The 14186-nt window shown below is 38.0% G+C and overlaps 1 protein-coding gene across 4 annotated transcripts in view; it reads left to right on the top strand.

Moving 5' to 3' along the window:
* Positions 1-14186, top strand: part of CRIM1 (cysteine rich transmembrane BMP regulator 1) — a 173758-nt gene that overhangs the window by 123030 nt on the left and 36542 nt on the right. The window lies entirely within an intron of this gene.

The following is a 14186-nucleotide window of genomic DNA, read 5'->3' as shown; positions in this document are numbered from 1 at the left end:
TAAAAAATAATCTGACTTCCTGTTTGTCATGTTGGCTGTTGTATGATGTATGCAAAATTGTAATTTTGAGTGTATCATCTGGAAGGCAGTGATACTGAATTGTATTTTGAGGAACTTCCTAAGTTTTAAGCTTAAAAGCACCACATTTGCCTTGGAGGTTTTTTTCAACAGGTGATGAAATTATGTAAGTGGTGGAACCAACAATTAGTATAAGTACTTCTAGTTCATGCTAGATGGAAGTTTCAGCTTACTTAGATACCAGTGGTCAGAGAACATCTGGAAACACTTGAATCCTCTCCTCTTTTTTCCCTTCTCTCTCCCACAGCAAACAAATATAACCAAAACAGATTATTATGATAGATTATTTAATTCCAGGAATCCAGATACTGGATTATTTCCAGAATCAAAGAAATACTGGACTGTTAAAACACAGTAGTGAGTTCCAATGCTAGCACCCAAGATTTAAAAAATTTACTTTGCAAGAAGAATCTTTGGATGATTTGATGAGAAGTTATTCAGCATTTGAGACTTATCAATTTATCTTGCAATATTAACAAGTGAAAAAAATCTCTGAGAAATGAACCATCAAGGGTACCAGCAAGTCTCTTGGAGTTATGTTTTGGGGCATCAAACAAGTTTTGGACAAGGCTGTTGTGCCTTGTGATTAGCAGCCTGAATAAAAGTATTTAGATACATGAGAGCAAGGGGTTACCTGATTTGAAGTATGAACCCTGTGTGTCTTTCTGAACCTGTTAACATTTTTCTTTGAAAGCACACATTAAGAAAACCCAGAACATTAGGTAAAACTAACAATGTTAGATATTGACTGTCTGCATTTAACATTAGGAGTGTGTATCTTAATTTTTTTTTAAGGTAATGTTTGAGCTGATGGCAGCAGGGACTTTTGTGTTAGCTGTAGACCTCTGGTCCACTTCCAAGGTCAGATAGCTTCATGTCTTAAGCCTTAAATCTGAGATTAGTGGTGTTTCTACTTGGAGTTTAATGCGTGGGGTAGGAAACAACCACTGTCTGCTTTCATTACAATACAGCTGTCGCTTGCTAACCCAGTAGGCAAGTAGCTTCTTTAGATCTCTGTTTTCTGGTTTTCTCCTATTTCTGAGGCTGAACTGGAGAAGTATGCATGTCCTGGAAAGGCAGTTAAAAACTTTTACTTCCTTCGCACAGCTGATTTTTCCTGAATTTTAGTTTTATCATTTTAATGACAACCTAGTCCCATCTAAAATGCTATTTTGTTTCTGCCATCATCCAGCCACCTGACATCACTATTCTCTTAAACAGGTAAGCTGCATGGATCAGCACTCCTTCCCGTTTTAAATCAGCTTCTCACTCTTTTTCCTGAGCATTGTTTCTGTTGATGAAATTCTGCTGCTGATGCTCACTGTGCTGTCCAGGACCTGCAGGGGTAGTGGGAACAGGGGAGAATAAGGTCCTGACTGGGAAGTTGGCTGACAAATCAATCCCTTGATTTTAATGATTCTAATGAAAAAGATGTGCTGTATATTTTAATGGAGCTACAAGCAATGAAGTAAATTCCAGGCACATTTTTTCCTAAAGAGGAATTAAAATGCATCGTCAGCCATTTGATGCTTTCCTGCATACCACTTCATTGCACTTGCATATCCACAGCTTAACCTGAATTTTGCAGTGCACTGTATGAGCAGAAGTGTTGACTTGTCCTGTGCTCTCCAGTTTGGTTTCTCCATCCTTCTGCTTCTCTAATTTCCTTCTCTTCAGGAAAGAGAAGCAGAATTTTTATCAAATGTGGGCAAAGGTCTGGCATCAGTGATATTATATAAGTGTCATATTTTCAACTGTGTAAGTTAGTAAAACAGAAAAAGCGGTGTACTTTAGTGATATGTTTAATAAATGGGCAAAAATAATGTAAAGTTTGCAGCTGACTTTGAAATAGCAGTTTGGTAGTGATTGTAAAGATAAAAATACCTAATTTTGCACTCCTCTTTTGAATGACTTCCAGGTCTCACTCACATCTCAACATATCAACACTCTCAACAAGAGTATATACCCTAGAGAAATAACATCATTTTTGCAGATTAGTTTAAAATTACTTCTTTTAAAAAGTTGTGTTATGTAATTGCATCATGAATATACCTTGCTTTTTTGCTCTTCTTGTATACTACACTTCTTGATTCAGCTGTAGCTCTTACTTTCTGCATTAATTTTTTCACTTTTTTTTTGGAGACTAATGCAGAGTGTAGGAAATAATTGTTTGCATTTTAGAATCTTAATTATGCATCAGATCTAAAGCAGGAAGAAGAATGGGACCTGCTGAAAATTCCATACTATCTTAGTCAATGTAGCGGCTAATGGACCAGTTCAGGCCCATATTTCTATTTAGAAATAAATATTAAATAAAGAATCATAAGGAAGACATTTTATATGCTTATCACTATTTTTAAGCATGCATTTATTTCTCATTGGACTTCTATTTACATTTGAAAGAGAACCCACTTCCAGCAGCCAACTTCAATTGTGTGAGCTTACTATAAGCATGTCAGATACAAGCTCTTTAATATGCAAACCAAAGCATTTAGTCAAAGATACTTCTATCTTTGGTATATTTTGGTTTGAATGTTTAGGGATACAGGGATTTGTGAGACAAATTTGGGATTTGATGAGAAAATTCTAATCAAAACTGCTTGTGGATCTGGCCTGGCTGTGGCTTATCCAGAGTAAAAGGTCGTTAGTATCAGTAACTTCTGACTCTTCCTCTCTGTCTTTGATCTAAATGCTGCTGTACCTGCAGTTCTGCCAATTCAGTTATTTCTTGGCTGGTTTATAATCAGTTTCAATAAAGGACATATTTGTTCCCCTAGATAAGTTTGCATTCCAGCAGCTTCATAAGGATAATTTTTTTCTTGAATTGCACTTACAAAAAAATTTTGCTGCCAGAGATCACATATAACATACTAGAAATTCTGTGTACAAAGATTCTTGAAATATGAGCACAGTATGTCAGCACACAAATGTATTCAACCTTTGGATACAGTAAATTCAGAACAAGCTAGAACATTCCCATTCCCTATTGAGGAAAATCCTGATGTTCTTACTATCACAGTGAGAAAACCAGGCTGTGAGGATTTTAGAGACTAAAGTTACATAAAAGCAGCTGTTGACACTTTTTTAAATTAGAGACCAAGATGGAGCAATTGTGTTATTTCTGTTACTATACAGAGCTGATTTGTATCAGTTCTCCGCAGTAAACCCTTTTAAATTCTTCCTAACTTGTTGCCATGTATGTATCCATGGTGTATATCCTGTATGTGTGCTTTGCAATGCACGTTCCCATGTTGATTGGATAAGCCCAGACTGGTTTGCAATGTATAATTTTCTGAATGCTTGCCTTGGGTTTGCTGGACCTGGGGAAGATGGTAACAGTTGCTCCCCTCACTTCAATCTTGCCTGCTGCTGCTGGAAGGAGAGGCTGAGTGAGGTGCTTGAAATGCTTTACACTGGAGCTCCCTGGGGAGATTGATGAGGAGGAAGAGACAGGAGCATGGAGGAGTAGGTGCATGAAGGAGAGGGGTATTTATGGATGTGGCATGCCAATACAGTGGGTTTCTAGATGGATTTAATTTTCAAATCTGTGGGCAGCCTCTCTTGAGTTGCACTGTAGCTGGTATCCACTAGTATCTTTACCAGCTCTGTTTGATGTTTTTACTAGCTCAGATCAAAGCTAAATTTATTTTATCTATAGACAACAAAGCTAAAAATAGCAGCCAGTGTCTTAGAAGGCAGAGTATGAATTCATATGTTTTAAAGCAGAGAACTGACAGAAAGATACTCACCAAATTCAACAAGAGAAAATATAGCATGCTGTGCTGTGAGAAACCAGATTAATTTTGATTTTTGTCTCAACATTATTTGACCTGAGATACATGGGAGAAGAGCTGCACATGTGTCACTTGCAGGAGGCAGCTAGGAGAAGATGGAGGAAAGCCCTGTCTCTAGGGAGACTTTGCCTCACAGCCATTTCATGTCTCACATGGAGACAGTAGGAGACCACCAAGGACACTGTGTCCTCCAGAGAGGTTCTCCAATCGAGTGGCAAAAGGTCTCCACCAATGGATAGCAGTCAAACATTCAACTGGGCCAGTTCAACTGGGTCTCCTGCCAGCAAGCAGACCTTGGGAGGAGCGGGGGGGTATAAAAGTAACTGCGTCACAAGCTGCTGGCCTCTTTTTTGCCCTCGCTTTGTGCCCTCGCTCTTTTTGCTTGCTCTTGCTTACTCACTCTCCCTCTTGGGCTGGGCACCTGTTTACCACCTCCTGTGACCTGTCCTACCACTTCCATCTTCCTCACCTGCTCCAGCCATCACCTGTCCTGCCCCCACTGCGTTCCTGCCCGAGTTCTTTCCTGAGCCTCCTGCTTCCAACCGTGCAGCGCCGATCCAGCCCATCACCACGATCCCTGCTGCAACGCTGTCCAGGGTTCTGGGCCTCCTCCCAATCCCCACATGCTCGTGTCCAGTGCCGTCACTGCGGGAGCTGTGCCTTTGGAGCTGTACAGGCTCCCCGGCTGGCAGCGTGCACACACTCCCACCACGTGGACACCGATATTGCACTCCCAAGTTCTGGTGGTAATGCCTGCTTTTTCTCTGTCTCCCCACTCTCTCTTTCCTGCTTTCTTTATCCTTCTCCTTCCTCCTTTTCTGTCTTTCCTACTCTTGTTTAGTTGGGCATTGTCCTTTTTATTACCAATAAATGGTTCTCAGATATAATATTTACCTCGTTTGACTTAATTCTGTCCTAGATCATCTGTTTTAAAAGAACCCCCCACAGTTCCCCCTTAGTGGAATATGACATGCTTGGAGGAGATTCTTCATGAGTCCTGAACCAGAATATGATTGTTAAATAGCAGCTTTCCAGAAGAGGTTGTGAGATTAGGGGAAAGAACATGTTGAACATGGATTAACAGGGCCTTGAGAAGGCAAATACCATATTGAAATTAAGATAAAGAGGAGAATTCACAAGACCTGAAGTAATCCTTTTTGCTCTCTTTCCTGTGGGTGGGTATGTCCCTGGATGACATAGTAGGTACTTGGTTCTTTTCTGTACATTGCTTCTCTGATAAAGGTGCAAGCTGGAAGGCATTGGAAAGCTATGAGCACAGTCCAAAATTTGTAGAAGACAGACTGAATAAATTGCATTGGTTCAGATTAAAATAAAACCATGAAGTTAGAATGTGAGCATAGCAGTCCTCAAGTGACTAAAATATTGTCGCAAAGAAAAAGATAAGACAAAAAAAAATAGGATTACAAAAGAGAAAGATGGAATTTAGAGGAAGTCAGAAAGTTGTTGAGGAAAACAAAATTCCCTTGTGGCATGTTATGACTAAGATTGTCTTTTTGATGCTCTCAGGGCATGGCAGTTGTATTTTCAGCCTTAGTGAAAAGAGATTTGCTCAGGAAATTGTTTGCATAACAGAAAGCAGTAATGGTATTTCATGTGTAGTGTTCAGTGCTCATGCAAGTGATGGCTGTAGGTTACCAATATAGAGCCCAATGCATAGCTGGGGGCTTGAGGGGGAGGGTGTTTGGGGGTCTTTTTAAATAAACATCAAAGTGATGAAAACCCTTTTGGCAAGACATCTTGATACAATATGTCCACTTAAATCACTTCTTTCCAGTTACCTGACACACTAAAGCCCATGGGCTTATTAATAAAAACCCAATGTATGAGGCAGGAGACTGGGTACTTTGAGGTGGCTGTTTCCATAGGGAGAGAGGCAGAAAGCCTTTCCACAGAAAAGGCATGAAATTGGAGACAGAGGCATATTGAGACATGATAGTGTGGAGGGGAAGACCTTCCTTTATCCTTGGCCTGTCCCCAAACTCAAGCTCTTCAGTTGACACAGCTTTTCAGGGTATGCACCTCCTTTCCCTGTTGAGAGCTGGGAAAAGAAGGCCCATTCCCTTCTGTGGATCCAGCACAGTTAGTTTTAAGCTTCTGATGGATGCTTCTATATAGCTTCTATAGCTCCTGTAATGATATTGGCCCTCTGGGATTTGTCTTTGTTTATTTAATTTCTTACCTATTTATCTGTTTAGTTTGTTTTCTTTTTGTTTGTTTTCTAGACTTTTCTTCACTAAGAGCCAAGGCTTAGGCAATCATACTGGTTTTCTGTGCTTTCCCCATGATTTTAGAGCCAATGGCTTATTTTTGCAGCGCAAGGAAGGGATCACATTTCTTCAGATTAAAACAGCCAGCTAGGTAGAGGGGAGAAAGGGGTTTTTCAAGTGCCATAAGGGACTGCAAAATTTTTATATGTGCTCACACTTCTTTTGGCTCAGACCAGCTCTTCATGGGGACTGGTCTGGGTTCCTGTTCCATTGCAGCTAACCAGATCCATTGGCAATCAGCTAAATTGGCAGTTAGTTACTGCTGCTTACTGCTTGCTTCTTGCTGGTCTAACAACTTTGCCTTCTAAGTAACATTACTGTGGTTTAAATAGCAATTCCATTTTTAACATATTTTACAAAAAAGAGGTAATATACCTTATGAATATATAATAGCATGTGAATAATACTAAAGAAGCTACGGTGATAGAAATAACTGTTTCCCTCAGGCCATCTGCATCTGTAGACAGCCATCTGCAAATTGGAATAATAGCTGTGTTCACAAAAAGCAAATATTGGTTAGGATAGTATGATTTTTTTTTTTTTTAACAAGATAATAAATACAAGTGTTCAGCACTGGCATTGATGTCAAAATGTCCCTTAGGAAAGTCTGTGGTTGCTTCTATTCCCTTGCATCTCTCAGAGGCTCAGGCTATTCATAGAGAAAGCTGATACACAGTAATTGGTTATCTCACAGCATGTCCCTTCTGCAAGAGAGCCCTCAGGTACAAGTGGCTGGGTGCCAGCATAAGCTGTGGATGAGAAATTAAGTGTTAAGCAAAATCCCCTCAGAGGATTTTCATGAATAAGACCCACAGTACTTTGCTGTCATTATGGCTGACACTTTATCTTCACAAAAAGAAATTAACATTTTCATCAATAAAGGAATCCAAACTCTAGCTGAGATGTAATTCAGTTCAGTTCCTTTAGCGTGTCTAGCACTTCATTAAGTAAAAACAGGCAGCAGAGTCCAGTGAAAAGAAATTTGATTCATTCAGGATGAAGTCAGTGGTAGTGAGCAGTGTTCACTGACGCGGGGTGTGGGCCCAGAGTCCTCCTTAGAGCATGAAATGTAAGTTATTGTTCAGCAGCAGCGCTGGAGCTCTCAGCCAGCCCTTTCATCAAAGTCAATTAAGGGATGCAAACACCACGCTGCAGAGAATTGGGCTTCTGTTTGCCAGATCATTATTTAGTATAGTGGGTCTAGAGAAGGCAGCTGAGCCTGTGGAACCACTGTATGATGAAACCAAACTGGCCAGGGCCAGCCAGTGAAATTCAGGAAAACTATACTAGTATGGAATAACATTTTCATGGTTTTCAGTGATTCATTATTGAACTTGGTGGAAGACTGCTGAAAGGATAAATTACCAGAGGATCCTAATGAGTATATGTCAGTGGATGTCTCACTTATGAAGAACCTTAAGGAGCCTCCTAATGTTTTTCAGCACCAATGGTTTTCATAGGTTTGCCCCAGATGTACACTAATGTAGTGTTTATCTTCACCTAGTAAAAATAAGTGAATGGCTTTTATGTATTTTAACAACTCTCGGTAGACTTAATTGATTCTGCTTCGACAAGGGGGTCGTTTCTTAGTGTCATTCCACCTAAAATTGTCAAAAAAAAGTTCTTATCAGCATTAAAATTCATTTGACATGCCTGTTAAACTAAAAACTGCCAGAATTGATTATTACAGACAAAAGGTTTTAACTTCACATTTTGGGAGTAGAAAGTATGTATTTTGATTGCATCACTGCAAAAAAGACATGTATATATACCCTGGCTTCTTCAGTCTGCAGCAATAAATAGTCTTTGATTGTAATAGTTACTTTCAAAGAAAAATACATATTTTAGTAGTTTCAGGTTGGCAGCATGAATAAAATTTGAGACAAAAGGCTGCCAAACTGAACTATGTGTTTGGAGGTATTAATGAAGGTATTTTCAGAGTTGCTTGTGACATTACAAAATTGTATCACCTAAGTCCTTGCATACATTTATAAATTGTTATGTGAGGCTGAATTGTTGAACCCTGATAGCCAACACAGATAGCTAAATTCTGGGAAAAAAATTCCTGTGAGGCATTAGGTATTTCAAATCCAGGAAGGAAATTCTTTAGCCCAGGACTCAGGACTGATATTTTTCATGTAATGAATTGGAGGGGCGGGGAAGGCTGGAATGCGAACTATGAGGATGGAAAACATTTAGTCACTCTTGGAATGATATGAATGTTTTTACAGGAAGCTTAAGTAAACACACATGCTGCTGCTTAGTAGGCTGCAGTTAACTTTTTTGGACAGTAGACAAAATTTAAACAAGTATACAGACTCGAATGAAAGGCTGTTGAGCAGCACACCCTTCAGGCCCAGTTTTGAGCCAGTTATCACTTAAAACATTAGGTTAAAAGTTAGACTACTGTTTGTTTGGGTTTTTTTTCTTTATGGTTTTTTTTATGGTAAATGCTTGAATGCACTGATTTTTAATTTCTTTAAGTCATTTGATACTGGTTTCATAGGATCAAAACATCTTACTTCTTTTAAAGGTGTAGTCTGTGTTATGAATTACTACAGAAGAGGGAGCTATTACACTTTCCCCAAACATGGGCATGTTCTTTATTATTCATGATGGAGATCTTTCTCCTTGTATAGAACATGATTTTTATTCTTTTTTTTTTTTCCCCCCAGAAGAGGTTTTCATTTTATGAAAACAAAAGAGATGTTGGACATCCTAGAATCCTATTCTGTTGAGCTTACTCAGAAGAAATGTTGTGCAGAGGAAGAAGCTTAGAATACAATAGTTACTTCCCTACTTACAAGCAATTTTGTAAAACCATGGAGTAGCTATTTCCTTCACATGATATTACTGAAAGTATGAAACAAAACCTTTTTGGAGTTAAAAAATTGCATTCCAAATGAAACAAAGCAAAGAGATTGTTTTTCATGTAATATTAATAATAAAAATACCTTGCCAAGAGGTGAAGCCTGCATAATGTATTAACTTAAAGGAGAACAAAAAATGAGACTGATTAAAGCTGGTTGGGGCTGTTACTAAATAATTCTTAACAGAGAATTGCTTTTACAAACACCTGAAGAAATTTTGCTTCCTGAATAAAAAAGCTAGTTTCTAAGTCATGAAGTAGATATAGAGAGATAGTGTCAGGCAAACATGTACTTATTTTGCAAAAATAAGGTAATCAGTACTTGGCAAAAGCATACAGAAATCATCCGATATTGAAATATTTGTCTTCTGATTTCAGTTCCTTGATTAGGATTCATCAAGGATATTGCTGCTTTCACTGGAAATGTCCTGAGTTTATATGAAAGTGAAATTCATGGAGTCATGCAAGTTGGAAAGGATGACCAGAGATTTTTCTAGTCCTATCTCCTTCTTAAAGCAGGTCTAGTGACAGAAGGATGTCAAGGCCTTGTCCCAGTTAAATTTTGAATATTTTGAAGGATGGAGATTGCACAAGTCTCTGTGACCATGTCGTAGTTTGATGACCCATTTGGTTCAAAAGAAAGATGAAAACAGCTTTTATCAAGTTGTCGCTTCCCGTTTCATGTTTGTGTTTGTTGCCTCTCATCCTAGCCTGGAGCCACCTCCAAGATTAGCCAGGCCTTGTCATCTTTGTACCCTCGGGTTAAGGAGTGGTAGACAGCAGTAGGATGCCTCCTGACCCTCCTTCCCCAGGCTGAGCAAGTCCTGTTTTGTCTCTCAGCCTGTCCTCATGTGCCACCTCTCCAGCCTTGGCCAGCTCAGTGGCCTTGTCACGTACTTGCTCAGGTGTGTCCATGTTTCTCTTCTACTGAAGGGCCCGAAGCTGGACACTACTCCACCTGTAGGCTTCCAAGTGCTAAATGGAGAGAAACCATCACTTCTTTGTACCTGCAGGCTCTGCTTCTGCTGGTGCAGGTCCCTCTTGTCCTCACACAAACCAAAACTGAACTCTTGGTTCTCTCATAGTATATTTGGATTTGCAGTAGAGCTGTTAAGTGTAATCCCTCTTTGCTTTCTGATACAAACTCTATGGCTAGAGTTCAGATTTTGAACAACTAAGTATATGATAGGAAGCTGGGTATAATTTTTCATTCTGGTTCCACACTTAAGAAGGATTCTGTTTAGTTAGTTGTCTTTTATATAATTTATGTAATTATAATTAAATCTTCAGTGAATGGGGTTTTTTTTAACATGCAGATAAACAGTAGAAGTTAACAAGATTGCAATAAATTTTAAATTGTCCCTGATTTTGTTTCTTTATTTTTATTTGTTTTCCAAGGCTTCAGCAGTCAATGGTATATTTCGGTTTTCATTCTCTTCCTTTCTTAAAATAATTGATCAAATTGTGTATATAATAAATCTGTAATCCTGAGCAACAAATTTTCCCGGTTCTCACTGAAACATGGGTGCACCAATTTCTCTCCATATCTGAATACTTGAGCAGTATCTTAGTACCTCAATACCTCAGTATAACAAATTTAGGGCACAGAACTAGACCAGACTGACCATCCTTTATTCTTGTGCATGTATTTATAGTAGTTCACATTGTTAACAGAAGAAAATATCTGCTCTTTGTACTACAAGCTGTGTCACATCACTCAGAAGTGAGAGGTCTCAGGAAAAAAAGAGGGGTGTAGGGATTGGTTTTGCTCATATTACAGAAGTGTTCTAGACTGAAAAAAAAAATCAGTGAAAATGCTATTCCACCTTGCTACTTTCTTCTATTTTTTTTTTTGACAACCAGTTTTTGTGTTGGTATTGTTAATATAGGTCTTTAAAGACAAAGCTAGCTCCAGACATTACTTGAATGCCACCCTTCTTTCACCATAAATGCAGTTTGCTTTCAAGCTGGAATGATGAGATTCAGGGTTTTATCACATATTGTAGTATTATTCAGTGGACTAATCAGACTGAAGGTCCACCAGCAGCTGAAATATCTGCTGTATATTTTAAAATTGTCGAAGTTGATTTTAATTAAATGGCATTGTGAAGACTTAATTCTAATATTTTTATTAACCTCACAGCAAGCAAAATAATAATCTGCACCAAAATTCAGCAGAGAAAGTATCAGAGAGGATATATGGAAGCATGGTGTTCTAATAGGAATCTGCCTTTATATATAAGCACTTGGCATCAGCAAAATCTGTGCTCCATTAAATAATCCATTGTTTTCATCCAGACTCTCTTCAATCCCCTTCTCTTTATTTCCTTCTCTCTTTCTTTCTATAGTAAAGTTGTATTGTTGGTAAAGCACACAGGCAGAAACAGCACCAGTTTTTCCCACCCATTGTCTGTGCACTGGATCTTTCTTCAGCCGTTTCTACCCAGAGCAGCAGTGAAAGCCCAGTTCAGATCGCGTGGTGGTAGATGCTTTTTCAAGCTTAGCTACTGCTTGCTTATTCAAATAGCCAGAAGTCTGGCAGTGCAGATCTGGCTTTATTTGTTGAGTCTTGTCTAGTGAAGTGAAAAGGCCTGAATTTTTTTTTTTCCTGGCTGCATTTTTGCACATGTGGGGGTAGGGAATGAAATTATTTCTTTTGTCCTCTGTTTGCAGCTCATTGAGAAGCAGGCATGCATATAAAATTACTGTATCTCAGGGCTTACCTTTAGGGAGAGAAGGGGAAAAGAAACAGATTTGTAAGCTTGACTGGAAACACTGAGGATGCTGAAAGCAGGCCCAAAAGTGGAAGGTAACAAAATAATAAAATAAGATGAATAGAGGATGAACAAAAACTTTTCAAATTAATATAACAGTTTAATTTTATCCTTTATAAGAAATACCATATTACTGCATGTATCAAGGGCACAAAAATTGTGTCCGAGTGTCCAAGGCAAAGGAGCATCAAAATACAGATGTTTAGTTTTGGAAAGTCACCACAAATTATACAACAAATACATAGATATATAGATATATAGATGGATATATAAAACTATGGATGGTTTTCCTAGATATTAAGTTATACCTGCAATTACAGGGAAGTTATCTTGAGGGGTAGACTTTAATGATGGAGTGTAAAACACAGTCCTCTTTCTCTCTAGCTTTAGTTTACACCCAAGTGGATCAATGAATACTAACTAACCTGCATCTCAACTTTCTGTAAGGTTTTTTTGCTTTTTTTTATTGACATGTTTTACCTCACATCTGCAGTCAGATGGTATAGCTGCAGTCTCCTTCAATTCTCTGGCTTGTATTACTGTCAGTGAACTTTGCTCTGGACAGCAGTAATGAACAATTTGTACTGGTATCAGCCACCTGTGAGTACAAGATTCCTGTGGCCTTTTTGTCGTTTGAAGTGTAAGGTTCGTAGGGGCTGACCAGGAACCTTCCTGTAGCTTCAGGGTAGCTCTTGCATTCTGGCCTTTTGCATGTTTAGGATATTTCAGTCAGAGGATGGAGTGATACTAAAAATCAGTTTGGTTGCAGAAATGGTTTATATACTCAGAGGCCTAAACAGCCAGGATTAATTAATTGAATTTATCATGTTTTTGGTGTATATTGGCATATAGCAATATGTTCATGATTTCTAAACGAATGGTTTGGTGAAGATGTAAATGTTAAGTTTTAAACATGAATGTGATTTAGTCAGGTACTTTATTAGATGAATTTGAAAGCGACTACAAAGAGTTCATTTAAACTAAAAGAAGTGTAGTTTGAAAATCCCTGGATTTTGAAATACTTTGCTCATTTTGGCTGTTCTTCTACATTACATGTGCAAACTCAGAGCTGTGAAATGAAGAATTGATGGAAACCAATCCTTTGACCTCCAAACTTGTTATTTATTTTAAATCCCTCCCCAGAAAATTAATTTAAATAAGAAGATATTTGAGGGATCTGAAGAGACATGATGCCATTATGCAGACTTCCAGTTTGTGCTTGAACAAAGCTGTTGTCGCTGTTCTATATATTTTAAAATGTATTGCTACTTTTCTACTAGAAGTTATATAAGCAACAAGAGCTTATATATGCTCTTACTCAGCAAGAGCATAATCTGAACCATGACCTCTGAGATAAGTTTGAAGTCATCTAACTTAATTGTAGTGTCTTTAATGCAGTTTTTTTATTCTAAACTCTAGTTAGCTGACCTAATTTTAAAAGGATTAAAAACGTTCATTGCCTGCATAAACTGCTGTGCTGGGAAGAGCAAGGCTGGTGAGAAGCTATGAAAGCTGAAAATTGTGAATTTGAAAGACAATGAAAGCAGAAAAGTTCATTCATGTAATAGGATAATTTTCAGTTGTTTGGAAGGCATGGGTGCAAAAGCTGTGTGCTGGAATGTAGCCAATAGGCACAGAAATCAGTATTTTGTGTAACAGTGTATACTTCTAACAACTTAATCTATGCTGAGTAATATTTTACCCTTACTCTGAAAGTAAAGACTAGCTGCCTATAGGTAAAAATGGCAAAATCTGTGGTCTGAGGATGAAAGGTGGCAACATGTGGCCACCTTCACTTCATATAATTTCTCCATATTTTCACAATTTATCACTTTAGGTATGGAAGGCTTTTTAAATTTAATTTTGATAAATCTTCATTTTTTGAGATGGAGAAACAGAGTACACTTAAACAGTTGAAGCACTGAAATGAAAGCTCACAGTTCTTTAAATCATGCAAATTTGTTTCTTTAGTATTTTGTATAATGTTAATAATACTCATAACTATGAACTCATTGCTTCTTTGGTGCCTGAGTTCTATGAAAAACACAAGATAAACAAAATTAGTCTCAGAGAGCAAAAAGTTGTTCAAGAAAAGATAGGTATTGCTTTCCTTCTGAATCCTTTTTTTATGGTGGTCATTTTGCCATTTCTTGTTATCTCCATAAGTCTCTGGATTTTGTTTTATTCTAACAACTTTCTATACTAGAGCATGTTAATATTTCTGTATCTTTGTTTCTATCAAAACAAATTTCATACTCCAGCATATTAAAATGCTGTCAAAAAGTAAGTACTGTACTGTTGATAAATAACTCACAGTCAATAATAATTCAGTTGATAATTCTGAGGTTTCTCAACCTCAGAAAGCATAATCTGGGACTGCAGA

This window comes from Anomalospiza imberbis, chromosome 3 (assembly GCF_031753505.1).
Source record: "Anomalospiza imberbis isolate Cuckoo-Finch-1a 21T00152 chromosome 3, ASM3175350v1, whole genome shotgun sequence".
Lineage (NCBI taxonomy): Eukaryota > Metazoa > Chordata > Aves > Passeriformes > Viduidae > Anomalospiza > Anomalospiza imberbis.
The sequence above is the reverse complement of the archived record's forward strand: the minus strand, read 5'-3'. Positions and strand labels throughout refer to the sequence as shown.